Here is a 14,983-nt window from a genome sequence, read left to right on the forward strand (position 1 = left end):
GGGATTCCTTTGGAGGGAATGGTGCTGAAGCTGAAACTCCAGTACTTTGGCCACCTCATGTGAAGAGTTGACTCGTTGGAAAAGACTCTGATGCTGGGAGGGATTGGGGGCAGGAGGAGAAGGGGACGACAGAGGATGAGATGGCTAGATGGCATCACTGACTTGATGGATGTGAGTCTGAGTGAACTCTGGGAGTTGGTGATGGACGGGGAGGCCTGGTGTGCTGCGATTCATGGGGTCGCAAAGAGTCGGTCACGACTGAGCGACTGAACTGAACTGAACTGATAGTTACATTATTTAACCTCCAGTTTGGGTCCTCAACTTCCAGACTATTTGATATCCAAGTAAATATATGGTATGTGAACTTCTGTTCACTCCTTCAGAAACCTCCATATGATATACCTTTTTGAAGATGTGGGCAATTTAAGAGAAAAAGCAACTTTAAACAAGTTAGCTTTTGACAAAATTTTATAAAATTTCCTTTGATCTCCTCAAATACTGCTTTCTTTGATATATTAAAAGAAAGCTTTAATTAACTACATGAATGGTTTATTTGATTTTATTTTACATTTGTGGAAAAAAAACACTAGAAAACTAGAATTTAAATCTTCATATAAAATCTACTAATGTCTCTGTTGCTTTGTAAGGATTGCTTCAAGGGAAATGTTGAATTTAGTTAACAAGTCTGTACTACTTATGTAAATTAGAGAAAAGGTCTCTTTCAATTAAACTCTACATTGTTTCAAAAAACTCTCAGATTGTTAGACTGCAGTAGTTAAAAATCTCTGTTGAATTATTTTAAAAAAGCAGTTTAGTAAGGGGATGGCCCTCATTTTCAGTTACCATGATTTTTCATTATGTTCTAACATTGTATACTCTTTATTATTATTATTTTATGTCAAATATTTATTAAGCAGTTAAAGAAGATACAAAGGTGATTAAAACATGGTCAAAGAGGTGAGGCAAATACCCAAGTAATAGAAAGGAAAGTGTAAGGTTCACTGAAGCACAGCAATCAAAAGAAAGTACTTTAGGAGATCCAGAGTGAGATGCTTCCATCCTGGAAGAGGATGTAGGTGAGTGGCAAAGCAGGAAAGGGGACTGAGATTAAAATAGAAAACTTCAGTCAAAATTGTTGATGTTGTTCACTTTCCACCATATTTGTTTCTTCTCTTCCTTTCTGGGTATAACTGACGTGTGTCTGTGTGTGGGTGGGTGTGTGTGTGTACATGCGTGTGCACACTCAGTTGTGTCTGACTCTTTGGGACCCTGTGGACTGTATCCTGCCTAAGTCCTTTGTCCATAGGATTTTCCAGGCAAGAATAATGAAGTAAATTGACATTTCCTACTCCAAGGGATCTTCCCAGTTCCAGGGATTGAAGCCATGTCTCTTGCATCACTTGCATTGACAGGCAGATTCTTTACCATTCTACCACCTGGGAACCAGTAGTGCACAGGATTATTGGATGCACTTCTTAATATCAGCTCAGTTCAGTTGCTCCATCATGTCCTGACTCTTTTCGACCCCATGGATTGCAGCACGCCTGGCTTCCCTGTCCATCACCAACTCTCAGAGCTTACTCAAACTCACGTCCATTGAGTCCATGACGCCATCCAACCATTGCATCCTCTGTCACCCCCTTCTCCTCCTGCCTTCTTAATATACTTGCTTGCATTTTTCCTTCAGTGTCTTTTACAGAACTAAGTTCTTTGGGTATTTTAGGATTCCCTCCCTCCTTTTTTGTTACAGATTCTTGACCTTCTGATAATGATGTTAATGGTTTCGAGTCTTTTCCATTCTGGTTTTATTTTTGTGCCTTTTTAGTTGGAATATCTCATATAGATTTCTTTACCAGAGCTTTTTCTTCAGGCTTCCATTTTTTTATGTTTTATTTTTAAAATCATGTCTCAGTATCATTGTTTCTCTTTTAACATATTGGGAGATGTACATTTGTCTTTCCTTTTTGCTCTCTTTTCTTTCTTTCTTTTTTTTTTTTTGTAGCTAATCTTGTCATTTTTTCTATTGGTTCCAGCAATTTACTATTATGTTTTTAAATGTGATTTTGTAATATTTTTTAATATTTACATAGATTGTTTAATATATGATTTGATGGTTGTTATCAGTTTTTCAAAAGTCTTGGCCTATATTTCCTAAACTGTTGCTTCAGCCCCATTCTATATGTCCTGTCTGAAACTTTACTAACATAACTGTTAAAAGTGTTCACTATATTTACCTACTGGTAAGTATAAGACAGGAAGGTCACCTTGGTCTAGTCAAGTGTGGTTTTCTTTTATCTATTGCTTACAAGGCACAGTATTTTAGAATTTTCTATTGAAAGTCTAAAGAATTAATCAAGGCATCTCCTCATTGGATAGTTCTGAAATTCAAGAGAGTTTCTGAAATTCATGTGTTTTTCCTTTTTACCATCACCACAAGGCTGCCAAAATCTCCACTCAGATGTTTACCCTTTAGTAGATGCTACATGGAAAGAGTCCTTTGTAGGTCTTCTGGCATTTCTACTCTTTATATTACTATAGAATATTCTGTCATTTGGAAAGCCATTGGTATCCAATGTTATAGTCCAAGGTCAGAGAAGGAGAACTTATTAACTGTTCTTTAAACTCTGTGAGTCTCAGTGAGCCTCCTTGTTGAGCTTGGCTGTCAGTATCACCAAGAATCCATTTGATGTCTCACCATTACTCACTGTAATCCCTCTCCAGAAAATAATCACTCATGCATTTCTTATAATTGTGATTAGCTCTTCAAATATCATCAAAAATTATTATTATTATGTACACATTCTTTTATAAAATGTTTTCTATAGCAAAAGAGAAAAGGGACATTTAATACAATTAAACATTGTGCTTAACAAGTTAAGAAAAATCATTAAAGCATAAAATTTCCCTTGTTATTAAACCTTAAAGAACAATTCAAATACAGATGCATGTTATGTGCTGCTATGGACTAAATGTTTATGTCTCTCCATTATTGAAATCTAATTCCCAGTGTGACTGTACTTAAAGGTGGGCCTTTGGAAGGTGATTAGGTCATGAGGCTGAAGTTCCCATGAATAGGATTAGTCTTTATAAAGGAGACCACAGATATCTCCCTTTCCCCCTTCTACTATGTGAGGACACAGAAAAAAAAAAAAAAAAAAAACCTTCTAATAAAGCAGGAGGCCACTCTTTATCAGCAATTGAATTTGCCAGCACCTAGATTTGACAGTGTTATATGTCTCCATCACAAACCACTACAAATTACATAGTTTAGAAAAACAGATATTGAATCACCCTGATTGTTCCCCAGGTCTACTGCAGATCTTTGGATCCATGCTGGGCTCAGCTGGGTGCAGGACTAGCTACATCACCTCCAGGCATGGCTCCTCAATGCATGTTGAACTCTGTCATTTAAGTATGTTTTAAGTATGTAAGGAAGACACAAACACACACATACATCATGAATATTTATTTTAAGACCCAGGTGGAAGGGACAGCGGATACCCAGGAGAAGCTTTTCCTATGGCATTGTCATTGTGGAAAAAACATGCCATGCTGCTTAAAGCCTAGGGTTTAAACTAATACATGTAACTTCCACCAACGTTTTCTTTAGCTGAAATAGTCTCACAGTTGAGATCAAACTCAAGTTTGAGGAAGAATTACTCTATTCCTTTTGTGGGAGGAAATATAAAACAGCATGGCAAAGACCATGGATACAGTGATAAGAAAAGATTAATAATACAGTATATAATCATAATAATTCAATATATTACATTTATATACTTGTTTACAATTCTTCATATCTCTCCCATATGCAAACTATATTGAATCATACCTATGTCTCCAAAATCTCATCCACTGATAGTATTAATAATTATGCTTGAAGTCCAACATACCATGTTCTACATTAGGGCTGGATATGAGTCTTCATGATCTGAAGATCTATGAAAAGACTAGTTATTTGCTAAACACATGTAATAATGGAGCAGAAACAGGATAACTGTAAGCAACGCTCATTTAAAAAGGTAAGAATGAAAGTTACAGAGCAGCTAATGGTTCATATTTAGGAAATCTTGCTGGGAAAATGGTATCCGTTTCTCCTTCACAGTAGACATGTATTATTTCCTGATTATGCCTCGAGTCTGCTTCTTGGAATTTGTTCCCCAGTATGTTGCCAAGGGTCTCAATTATTCCTCTGTAAGGTCTAAAGTTTTCTACTCTTCTTGGTCACTTCTGCAAAAGCCATTGTAGACTATATCCCCTTTTTAATAGCTCAACTACTTTACCAGCCTCAGTTCAGTTCAGTCGCTCAGTCGTGTCCGACTCTTTGTGACCCCATGAATCACAGCATGCCAGGCCTCCCTGTCCATCACCAACTCCCAGAGTTCACTCAGACTTACGTCCATCGAGTCAGTGATGCTATCCAGCCATCTCATCCTTTGTCATCCCCTTCTCCTCCTGCCCTCAATCTTTCCCGGGATCAGGGTCTCTTCAAATGAGTCAGCTCTTCGCATCAGGTGGCCAAAGTATTGGAGTTTCAGCTTTAGCATCAGTCCTTCCAATGAACACCCAGGACTGATCTCCCTTAGAATGGACTGGTTGGATCTCCTTGTAGTCCAAGGGACTCTCAAGAGTCTTCTCCAACACCACAGCTCAAAAGCATCAATTCTTTGGTGCTCAGCTTTCTTCACAGTCCAACTCTCACATCCATACATGACCACTGGAAAAACCATAGCCTTGACTAGACGGACCTTTGTTGGCAAAGTAATGTCTCTGCTTTTGAATATGCTATCTAGGTTGGTCATAACTTTTCTTCCAAGGAGTAAGCGTCTTTTAATTTCATGGCTGCAGTCACCATCTGCAGTGATTTACCAGCCTACTTCCTGAATATAAACTGTTGGGGAGCAGAAGTCTTTTTCATAATAAAGTTTCTCACTCTCTTTCAATCTGATCTGTCATCACTTTGTCAGTACAACCATGTCTATAAGCTTGTGATTTTTTTTACTATGTGGTTCTATTCTGATCCATGGTTCAAAAGTCAGACTAAAATTATTTGTTCAGACATGATTCTCTAGACTTAATTACAGGTGCATTAGAATGCACTTAATCTTTCTAGAAATTTTTTTTGTTTTTTCTGGCTGATAAGATCTGTTAGGAATTTTCTTAATTTGTTCACAGATTTTAACAAAGGGTGCCATGAAAACATTTTTGTTTTGGTCCATGCCAGTAGGCTGTACTTTAGTGATATTGCTTTTGATTTGATCTTTGTCCTCAGTCTGTACCTTAATTTGAGAATATTTTGTTGGCATGAACAAAAAATATAAGTAACTGGCAATAGACTTCTTTCTCTTTGTCTCTACTTTTCATTCTTTCTCCTTCTTTCTTGGACAGAGTAATAAATAAGAGGTTTATTTTTCTCCAGTATGAGTTAAAAATATCCTTATATCCAGACTCCTCATCACTGTGTTTTCCTGCTCAGTGGCTTCAGTCGTGTCCAACTCTGCAACCCTGTGGACTGTAGCCCGCCAGACTCTTCTTCCTATGAGATACTCCAGGCAAGAATACTTACTACAGTGGGTTGCCATGCTATCCTCCAAGGGAACTTCCCAACCCAGGGACTGAACCCACATCTCCCATGGCCCCTGCACTGCAGGCAGGTTTTCTATGTCCATCGGGGAAGACCCCTCATCACTGTATGTTTAATTTAATACTAATATTATAATGGCATTGGGTTAGTTGCTAAAATCTTATTAAATAACAATTATTAATTGCTTTCTAGGGACTTCCTGGCAGTACAGTGGTTAAGACTCAACGCTTCCATACCAGGGTACACAAAGTTTGATCTCTGGTCAGGGAACTGAGATCCCATATTCTGTGTGGCATGGCCAAAAAATAAGCAAAGCGAAACAAAAATTGCTTTGTGACCAGCCCTGTTCAATATGATCAATACAAAAAATATTTTCAATGAGGATGCTCAGGCAAAAAGTTTAATAAGTAATTTGGGACATTTGAAGGATTAATAACTAAAGCTGTTGATCTTGATGAAGTTTGTATATAGACACTTTTCCAGAAATGTTTATATTCTAGCAGAAGCTCTATATTATATATATATCCTCCTAATTTTAGTACAATTTGAAATAACTATTTGAAAAACAATTTGATGGTGAGGAGTACTGCAATGAAACAGTATAGGCAAAAGTCATGGTGATAAGGAGAAGAGAGAAGAAATTGAGATAATCAGTGTTAATTATTAGTTTCTATTTTTAAAAAGTTGTGAAATATATATTTCAAATATATATATCCTATTATTTTGGTTTAATATACATATATACTTTTTTTTTTTTTTTTACATATATACTTTTAAAGTAAGTAAACTCCTTTTCCTATTTGGAACCAGTCTGTTGTTCCATGTCCAGTTCTAACTGTTGCTTCCTGACCTGCATACAAATTTCTCAAGAGGCAGATCAGCTGGTCTGGTATTCCCATCTCTTGAAGAATTTTCCACAGTTGATTGTGATCCACACAGTCAAAGGCTTTGGCATAATCAATAAAGCAGAAATAGATGTTTTTCTGGAACTCTCTTGCTTTTGCCATGATCCAGTGGATGTTGGCAATTTGATCTCTGGTTCCTCTGCCTTTTCTAAAACCAGCTTGAACATCAGGAAGTTCACGGTTCACATATTGCTGAAGCCTGGCTTGGAGAATTTTGAGCATTACTTTACTAGCACATGAGATGAGTGCAACTGTGCGGTAGTTTGAGCATTTTTTGGCATTGCCTTTCTTTGGGATTGGAATGAAAACTGACCTTTTCCAGTCCTGTGGCCACTGCTGAGTTTTCCAAATTTGCTGGCATATTGAGTGCAGCACTTTCACAGCATCATCTTTCAGGATTTGAAATAGCTCAACTGGAATTCCATTACCTCCACTGGGTTTGTTCCTAATGATGCTTTCTAAGGCCCACTCGACTTCACATTCAAAGATGTCTGGCTCTAGGTCAGTGACCACACCATCGTGATTATCTGGGTCATGAAGATCTTTTTTGTACAGTGCTTCTGTGTATTCTTGCCATCTCTTCTTAATATCTTCTGCTTCTGTTAGGTCCATACCATTTCTGTCCTTTATCGAGCTCATCTTTGCATGAAATTTTCTTTTGGTATATCTGATTTTCTTTCTTGAAGAGACAGCTCTAAAATTCAACCGCTCAATTTCTTTGCTAAAATTCAACTTTGATATCACTTTCAGATATAACAAATGTCAATATCAAAATCTTCAATCAGGGCTCTGTATCCATGTAAGTCTTCTATGTACTACTTCATGTTTCTTTAACCTCATCATTTTGTGCATTTACCCTCCAGTAAGGATCATTTTATCTTAGTAACTAACTGGGTTTCTTCTTCTACTTAATTCGTGTTTGATGGTCAACCACATAATTTCTTTCTTTGTAGCTACTTCAGTGTCATTACGTACACTATTGGATCTCATTCCTCACATAGCCACTTAGGACCAGTGCTAAAAACTCCTAGATTTTTTTTTTTTTTATTTTAGTTACTCTGAGTCCTGAAGAAACTTCTGGAGAAATGTAAAAAATTGTGCAAAAATGTCATTAGAAATTCTACATGCTCTAATTGACTTTCACCTGCTTCTCAGCATGTTCTCCAACCCCACCATTAACAAACATCATTTTCATTCTCCATTTTATGTCAGTCTCTCAATTTCTCCCTGTGACTACACACCATACTCTCAGAAACCCATTTCCATAAGTAATGCTTCACTGTATTCCTCTCTATGTATCTACTCAACATTATAGTTATGTATTCAAGTCTGTATTATCCTAAAAAGTAAAATAAAATCACTGTCCTTGAATCCTACATTCTTACCTAACCATTGCTTAGTATGTATTATCACTTTCATATCTAAAGTTTTTAAAAAATTCTTAGAGTTTCTTGAAGTTACCACTACTTACATTGTACTCATTGTTCAGTCCTGTGCAATCTGGCTTTCACCACTAGATTTTCTTTGAAAGTTTTCAGATAAAGTTGTTTATGACATTCCAGTTTCCGAGTGTTTGGAGATATATATTTTTAGCAATCCAGTTAACTTGGCCATCTCCAGACCTTTGTCACTTTAGCCACAATTACCTACTCTTCTGTCAATGTGCCTCAATATTTTTGATGACACAATAATGTATCTCCCCCTCCGCCAAACTAATCTTTTCTTGGTTTATGACTATTCTTTTCAATTAAGATCTTGATTTGAGAACTTAAACATAGTGAAATAGAAACAGTGCTGGTGACATGACATTTGATCCTGGTTAATATATTACAGCTTCCCTTTAAAGAGCTCAATATAAATGTAGCATATGTGAGAGAGCCAGAGTATTTTGAAAACCATCAACCTTGGTTGGTAAGAATGAGAGATACTTTCTGTCCCGTTTTCTTTTGTAAGGAAGTGTTAGATTGATAAATCTGATAAGTTCCTGCTTTCAGCAAAGCCACTCAAAGGACACCCATTCAAAGTTGACCCTTTGGAAATAAACTGATCATGCCCTTGGCTTCTAGACCTCAACGGGAAATTGGATTCTCTGCTCTATCATTGAACTTAGTTCCTGACAAGGACTGCTAGAATGTTCATTCTTTGTGGTTCAGATAAAGGCTTAAATTGGAAAAGAAGGAAGGAAATGTCAAACATCAAATGGAAGCCATGGACCCAGGCATAATAAATTAAATTCAAGAGAAGTAATCTCAAGTTTTTAAAATATGAATGTGGCTTTAAGTTTTTCTGACCATGACAATTCTTAATATGTATTGTGGGATATTGGCAATATTTTGAAATGTTTATGTTGTCCCCTCGGAAATCTCACATCTAATTTCTCTTGTGTATGTTTAGTTTTGCTTTCCAACAACATTATGTGGTTCCTGATGATGCAAAACATTTTTATTCATTCATTCATTTATGCAACCAAATATCTAATTTCACTGCCTTAGTTTCCCTTTACCACTTAGACTGTGGTTGTATATAAAATAGATTCTTAATGAATGTATTTATACTGATTTGATTAAATGCACATGACACTGAAAAATACACTAAGGAAGACTTAAATTTGGAGTATTTTAATTATTACAAAGTTTGCAAATAGAATTTGAAAAGTTATATTTATCACATTTAATTATATATGCACAGGTTTATATATATGCTGAATTCATTCCATATTTTGGCAGCACTAGCTGCAGAACAGCTGTGGCTATTATTTTTACTATAACTTCTCTATTTTAAATATCTTATGTACACTTGATATTTTTAATCTTCTCTGTAGCTGTTATTCACTTATGTTTATTTGTTTTAATATAGATGAGATATTTTATGCTACTCTGTATATAAAAGGACTTGCAAACCTGTTCATATTTTGAAATATGAAAGAAAGCATTTAAATTTAATTGTTTAGTTTTATAAACCAAATATGGTTTATTAAATTACTTTGTCAAGTTACAATGAAAAACACATTATAAAAACCTGAACAAAATTAAAAACAATCTAATATAAAGTTACTCTATAAAAAATTTTAAGTTGTAAGATATTATCAGTAATGAGAACATTTAAAACAGAAATTAGTATCAGACAATTTTAGTTTTCTATTTAAAAAGCATTCTGTATATGAAATTGTTATAATTTGATTGTGGGAGGATTTCATTTGACTAAAATGTAGTTTTGGGAACTAACCTATCTTTCAGTTCAGTTCAGTCGCTCAGTCGTGTCTGACTCTGCGACCCCATGAATCACAGCACGACAGGCCTCCCTGCCCATCACTTTAGTTACCTGTATTCCATGCTTTTCTTGCTCTTCCTAATCATACTTGAAAAGCTTTCAGTTATACTATCTTATTTGGAAACTATCATTCTTACAACTGATGTGTTAAATTAATAAGAGATATGTATGACCTTTTTCCCAAAGATTCTTCATATCTTTGATATTTTCACATAGGTTCCAAATGCTTTTCAGTACAGTACCCAATTAAAGAATTCTGCCAACAGCTTCTGTTAATCTTTGGGAGTCTTGGGAAGTTTGAACAGATATCAAAAAAACATGGTAGGTTTTAGAAATTGATTGTTAATAGCATTTGATATTGTGTTTTTCTCAGTAGCTGAGAGAAACAAAACAAGATAACAAAGAGCCAGCTTTTTCCTGGGACTTCTTGTGTCAGAAATCATTCATTTTAGTAATGCAATGTCAGCATAATTCTGAGGTTCAAAACAGAGCTGTCACAGATGGTATGCTTTGTTGTAAAGTTTAAAAGTGAAATAAAATTTAAAAAAATAAAAATAAAAAAAAAACAAAAACAAAATAAATAAAATAAAATAGAAACTGTTTACTATGAATCAGGTTTTACCTTAGTGTGGGAAAAATGTAAGAGTGTATCTGCTTGAGGGCAAGATTTGAATTCCCACTAATAAATCATAGAAAAAGAATGGTTTGGAGGACATCTTAAGAATAACCTTCTTATTTATAACACTAATATATTAGTGATAACATGCATAAATAGGGTTTTTATTAATATAGGAAATATAAGAATAATGTTTAAATTTTTTATATTTAATTGAATAAACAGTAAAAACATCACAAAGGTTTATATTTAGCCACAATAACAAAAAAAATGAGTAGAAATAATTACATTTTTTTTTCTTATTACTTTAGTCCTAGAGATAACCAAGGAAAATCTCCCAGGATCTAATTAGATGCCCAAATTATAAAAGCAAAGAGATAGTACTACTTTAAATAACTGCCTATGAAGATCACAATTCTAAGTTTGATACACCTCACTCCCAAATCAAGTATACTTTGTTATATTTTTTTTTTAAAAATCTATGCAGTGTTGCTCATATCTACCTGATGGCATGTACCTTTCAAGAAAAGGAATTTTATGTACATCAAATACACCTAAGCACAGAGTTTGATAAGTTATGTTTGAGTTCTCAATTTAACTCATTGTCTATTATGATTTTGGAAAAATCACTTACACTTTCTGATCTTTTATCTTTCTATAAATTGAGATACTAATATTGTAACTCAAACAATTTGGAGTGCCAATAAAATGCAGTATGTAGAATCACACTGATTATTATACTAAAGATAGCACTAAGTCATGTCCTACTTTTGCAATCCCATGAACTGTAGCCCACCAGGCTCTTCTGTCCATGGGATTCTCCAGACAAGAATACTGGAGTGGGTTGCCATTTCCTTCTCCAGAGAAACTTTCTGACCCAGAAATTGAACCCAGGTCTCCTGCATTGCAGGCAGATGCTTTACCAACTGAGCTTTACCACCATATAATTATCTTATGGCTATTATTATTATTCCCATTAGATGTTTTTCCTTCTTACAGTTCACTCAAGCTATGTGTATCTACCATATTTTGAGATAAAAATTCAAGGCATAATCTTTGCTAATTACATCTAGAAACATGTGGGAAAGGAAAGAGTACTAAATATATATTAACAAGTGAAAGTGAAGTTGCTCAGTTATGTCCGACTCTTAGCGACCCCATGGACTGCAGCCCACCAGGCTCCTCCGTCCATGGGATTTTCCAGGCAAGAGTACTGGAGTGGGGTGCCATTGCCTTCTCTGATATTAACAAGAATAAGACTTTTATAAATTCAGGAGTTGACTCTGGAGAAATTGCCAGGTGGGTGGGTTACAGTAGATAAAAAGGGAACATCATGTCACCAGTCAACAGAGATATCCAAAAGTTTCTGTATACTTCTATCACAACTAATTTGAGATTTGGAAAGGAGTTGGTAATATAAAGAAATAAGAAATCTTGTGAGTTTGCTCATTGCCATATATCTAATATTCAAAATCAGGTTAAACCTTTTTGTCATCAAATTTGAGAAATGTAAAGGAGTTAAAAGGTATCTGAAAAGAGTTATGAAAATGGCATAGAAACTTCAAATTGGGCTTCTTTGGGGGTAGTAGTCAAAAGTGCAGTAAAAGAAAGAAAATGTGCATGAGTGAGAATGTGATAGACAAGGTACATAACAGCAATATCCATTAATAGTGAGATGAGAAGTATATATCTGTTATAGAATTCTATAAGTATTTTAGGATAATGGTGATTAATTGAAATATTATTGACTCAAACTGAAAATCTAGGTGCCTGTGTGGCTGATTCCCTTTTTAGAAAAGGAATTCTCTGTCCTACCCCAGCTTCAGACTGATGCTGAAGCTGAAACTCCAATACTTTGGCCACCTGATGGAAAGAACCAACACATTAGAAAAGACCCTGATGCTGGGAAAGATTAAAGGCAGGAGGAGAAGGGGATGACAGAGGATGAGATGGTTGGATGGCATCACTGACTGAATGGACTTGAATTTGAGCAAGCTCTGGGAGTTAGTGAAAGACAGGGAAGTCTACAGTCTATGGGGCTGCAAAGAGTCGGACATGACTGAGTAAACAGCAACAATGCACTGAAAAAGGTTAAGACTCAACTTGCTTTAAGTAAAGGACACAGGAATTTATCTGTTCAGTACTTCATATGCATGCTCAGTCATGTCCAGTTCTTTGCAACCCCATGGACTGTATCCCCCCTTGCTTCTCTGTCCATGGGATTTTTCAGGCAAGAATACTGGAGTGGGTTACCATTTCCTCCTCCAGGGGATTTCCCCAACCCAGGGATTGAATGAGTGTCTGCTATATCTCCTGCATTGCAGGTGGATTCTTTACCCACTGAGTCATCAGAGAAGCCTATCTGCTCAGAGAAGACTGAAAAAAATGGTGAAATTTCAGGCAGAGACACAAAGTTGGTTAGTCCTAAAATCTCTACAATGGTCAATTGTTTTTTTGCCTGATGGTATGAAATATTCTAAAATATTCCCAAGACTCTTAAGAAGCTGAGGTTCTTTTTTCTCAAGGGCTATTTTAAACTTCCTGGCTTCCTGACTCCTAGATGGCAGCTATCATTCTGCCTGTATGTCAGGCACATATAACTAGTATATAAACCATCTCAACAATGAAAACATTTGAAAATCTGATTTAAAAAATGGGTCAGAAACCATAGTTTTCATTACAATCACAAAGAAGGGCAATGCCAAATAATTGTTCAAACCGTGGCACAGTTGCACTGATTTCACTTGTTAGCAAAGTATGCTCAAAATCCTTAAAGCTAGACTTCAATAGTATGTGATCCAAGAACTTCCAGATGTACAAGCTTGATTTAGAAAAGGCAGAGGAACCAGAAATCAAATTTCCAATATCCATTGAATCATATAAAAAGCTAGAGAATTCCAGAAAAACAGCTACTTCTGATTCATTGACTACACTAAAGCCTTTGCCTGGGTATATCACAACAAAATTGTGGGAAATTCTTAGAGATGGTAATACCAGACCATACTACCTGCCTCCTACGAAACCTGTATTCAGGTCAAGAAGCAACAGTTAGAACCAGACATGGAACAACAGACTTTTTCCAAATTGGGAAAGGAATACGTCAAGGCTGTATATTGTCACCCTGCTTGTTTAACTTATATGGAGAGTACATCATGCGAAATGCTGGGACAGATGAAGCACAAGCTGAAATCAAGATTGCAGGGAAAAATAAATAACCTCATATGTGCAGATGACACCACCCTTATGGCAGGAAGTGAAGAAGAATTAAAGAGCCTCTTGATGAAGATGAAGGAGGAGAGTGAAAGAGCTGGCTTAAGACTCAACATTCAAAAAATGAAGATCATGGCATACAGTCCTATCACTTCATGGCAAATAGATGGGGAAACAATGGAAACAGTACAGAATTTATTTTCTTTGGCTCCAAAATCACTGTGGATAGTGACTGAAACCATGAAATTAAAAGATGCTTGCTCCTTGGCAGAAGAGCAAATACAAACCTAGACACTGTATTGAAAAGCAGACACATTACTTTGCCTACAAAGGTCTTTATAGATAAAGCTATGGTTTTTCCAGTAGTCGTGTACAGATGTGAGAGCTGGACAATAAAAAAGGCTGAGTCCAGAGAACTGATGCCTTCAAACTGTGGTGCTGGAGAAGACTCTTGAGAGTCCCTTGGACTGCAAGGAGATCAAACCAGTCAACCCTAAAGGAAATCAACCCTGAATATTCATTGGAAGGACTGATGCTGAAACTGAAGCTTCAATACTTGGGCCTCCTGATGTGAAGACTCATTGGAAAAGACCTTGATGCTGGGAAATACTGAAGGCAGGAGGAGAAGGGGATGAGATGGTTGAATGACATCACTGACTCAATGGACATGAGTTTGAACAAATTCTGGGAGATGGTGAAGGACAGGGAAGCCTGGTGTGCTGCAGTCCATGGGGTCACAAAGAGTCGACATGACTGAGCAGCTAGACAACAACAACAGAAACTTTAAGAGATATTTTATTCAAGCGTATATACTGATGGCAAATAAGCATATCCACAACATATGCTATCAGTAAAATACAAATTAAAGCAGCAATGAGACCTGCCAGAATTAGAATAACTACATGTATTAGAATCCAAAATCTGGAACACTGGAAACACCAGTGCTGGTGGGGATGTGAAGCATCAAGAACTCGCATTCATTGCTCATGAAAATACAAAATAATACAGCCACTTTGGGAGATACTTTGTTTCTTCCAAAATTAAACATACTGTTACCATATAATCCCACAGTCATGCTCCTTAGTATTAACTGGAAGGAACTGAAAACTTATATTCACACAAAAACCTGCACAGAAATGTTTATGTTATCTCTATTCATAAATGCCTAAACTTGGAAGTAACCAAAATGTTCTTCAGTCAGTAAATAGATAAATAAACTGTGGTACATCTAGACAAAAGAATAATTGTGTGCTAATACCAAGTGGGCTATCAAGCCATGAAAAGACATGGAGGAATTTCAACTGAATATTTATTAAGTGAAAGAGGGCAATCTGAAAAGGCTACATACTGTATGATTCCAACCACAGTCATACTTTGGTAACTGAAAGAGTTTGATTG

The sequence above is a fragment of the Bison bison genome, unplaced genomic scaffold (genome assembly GCF_000754665.1).
Source record: "Bison bison bison isolate TAMUID 2011002044 unplaced genomic scaffold, Bison_UMD1.0 scf7180017864491, whole genome shotgun sequence".
Taxonomy (NCBI): domain Eukaryota; kingdom Metazoa; phylum Chordata; class Mammalia; order Artiodactyla; family Bovidae; genus Bison; species Bison bison.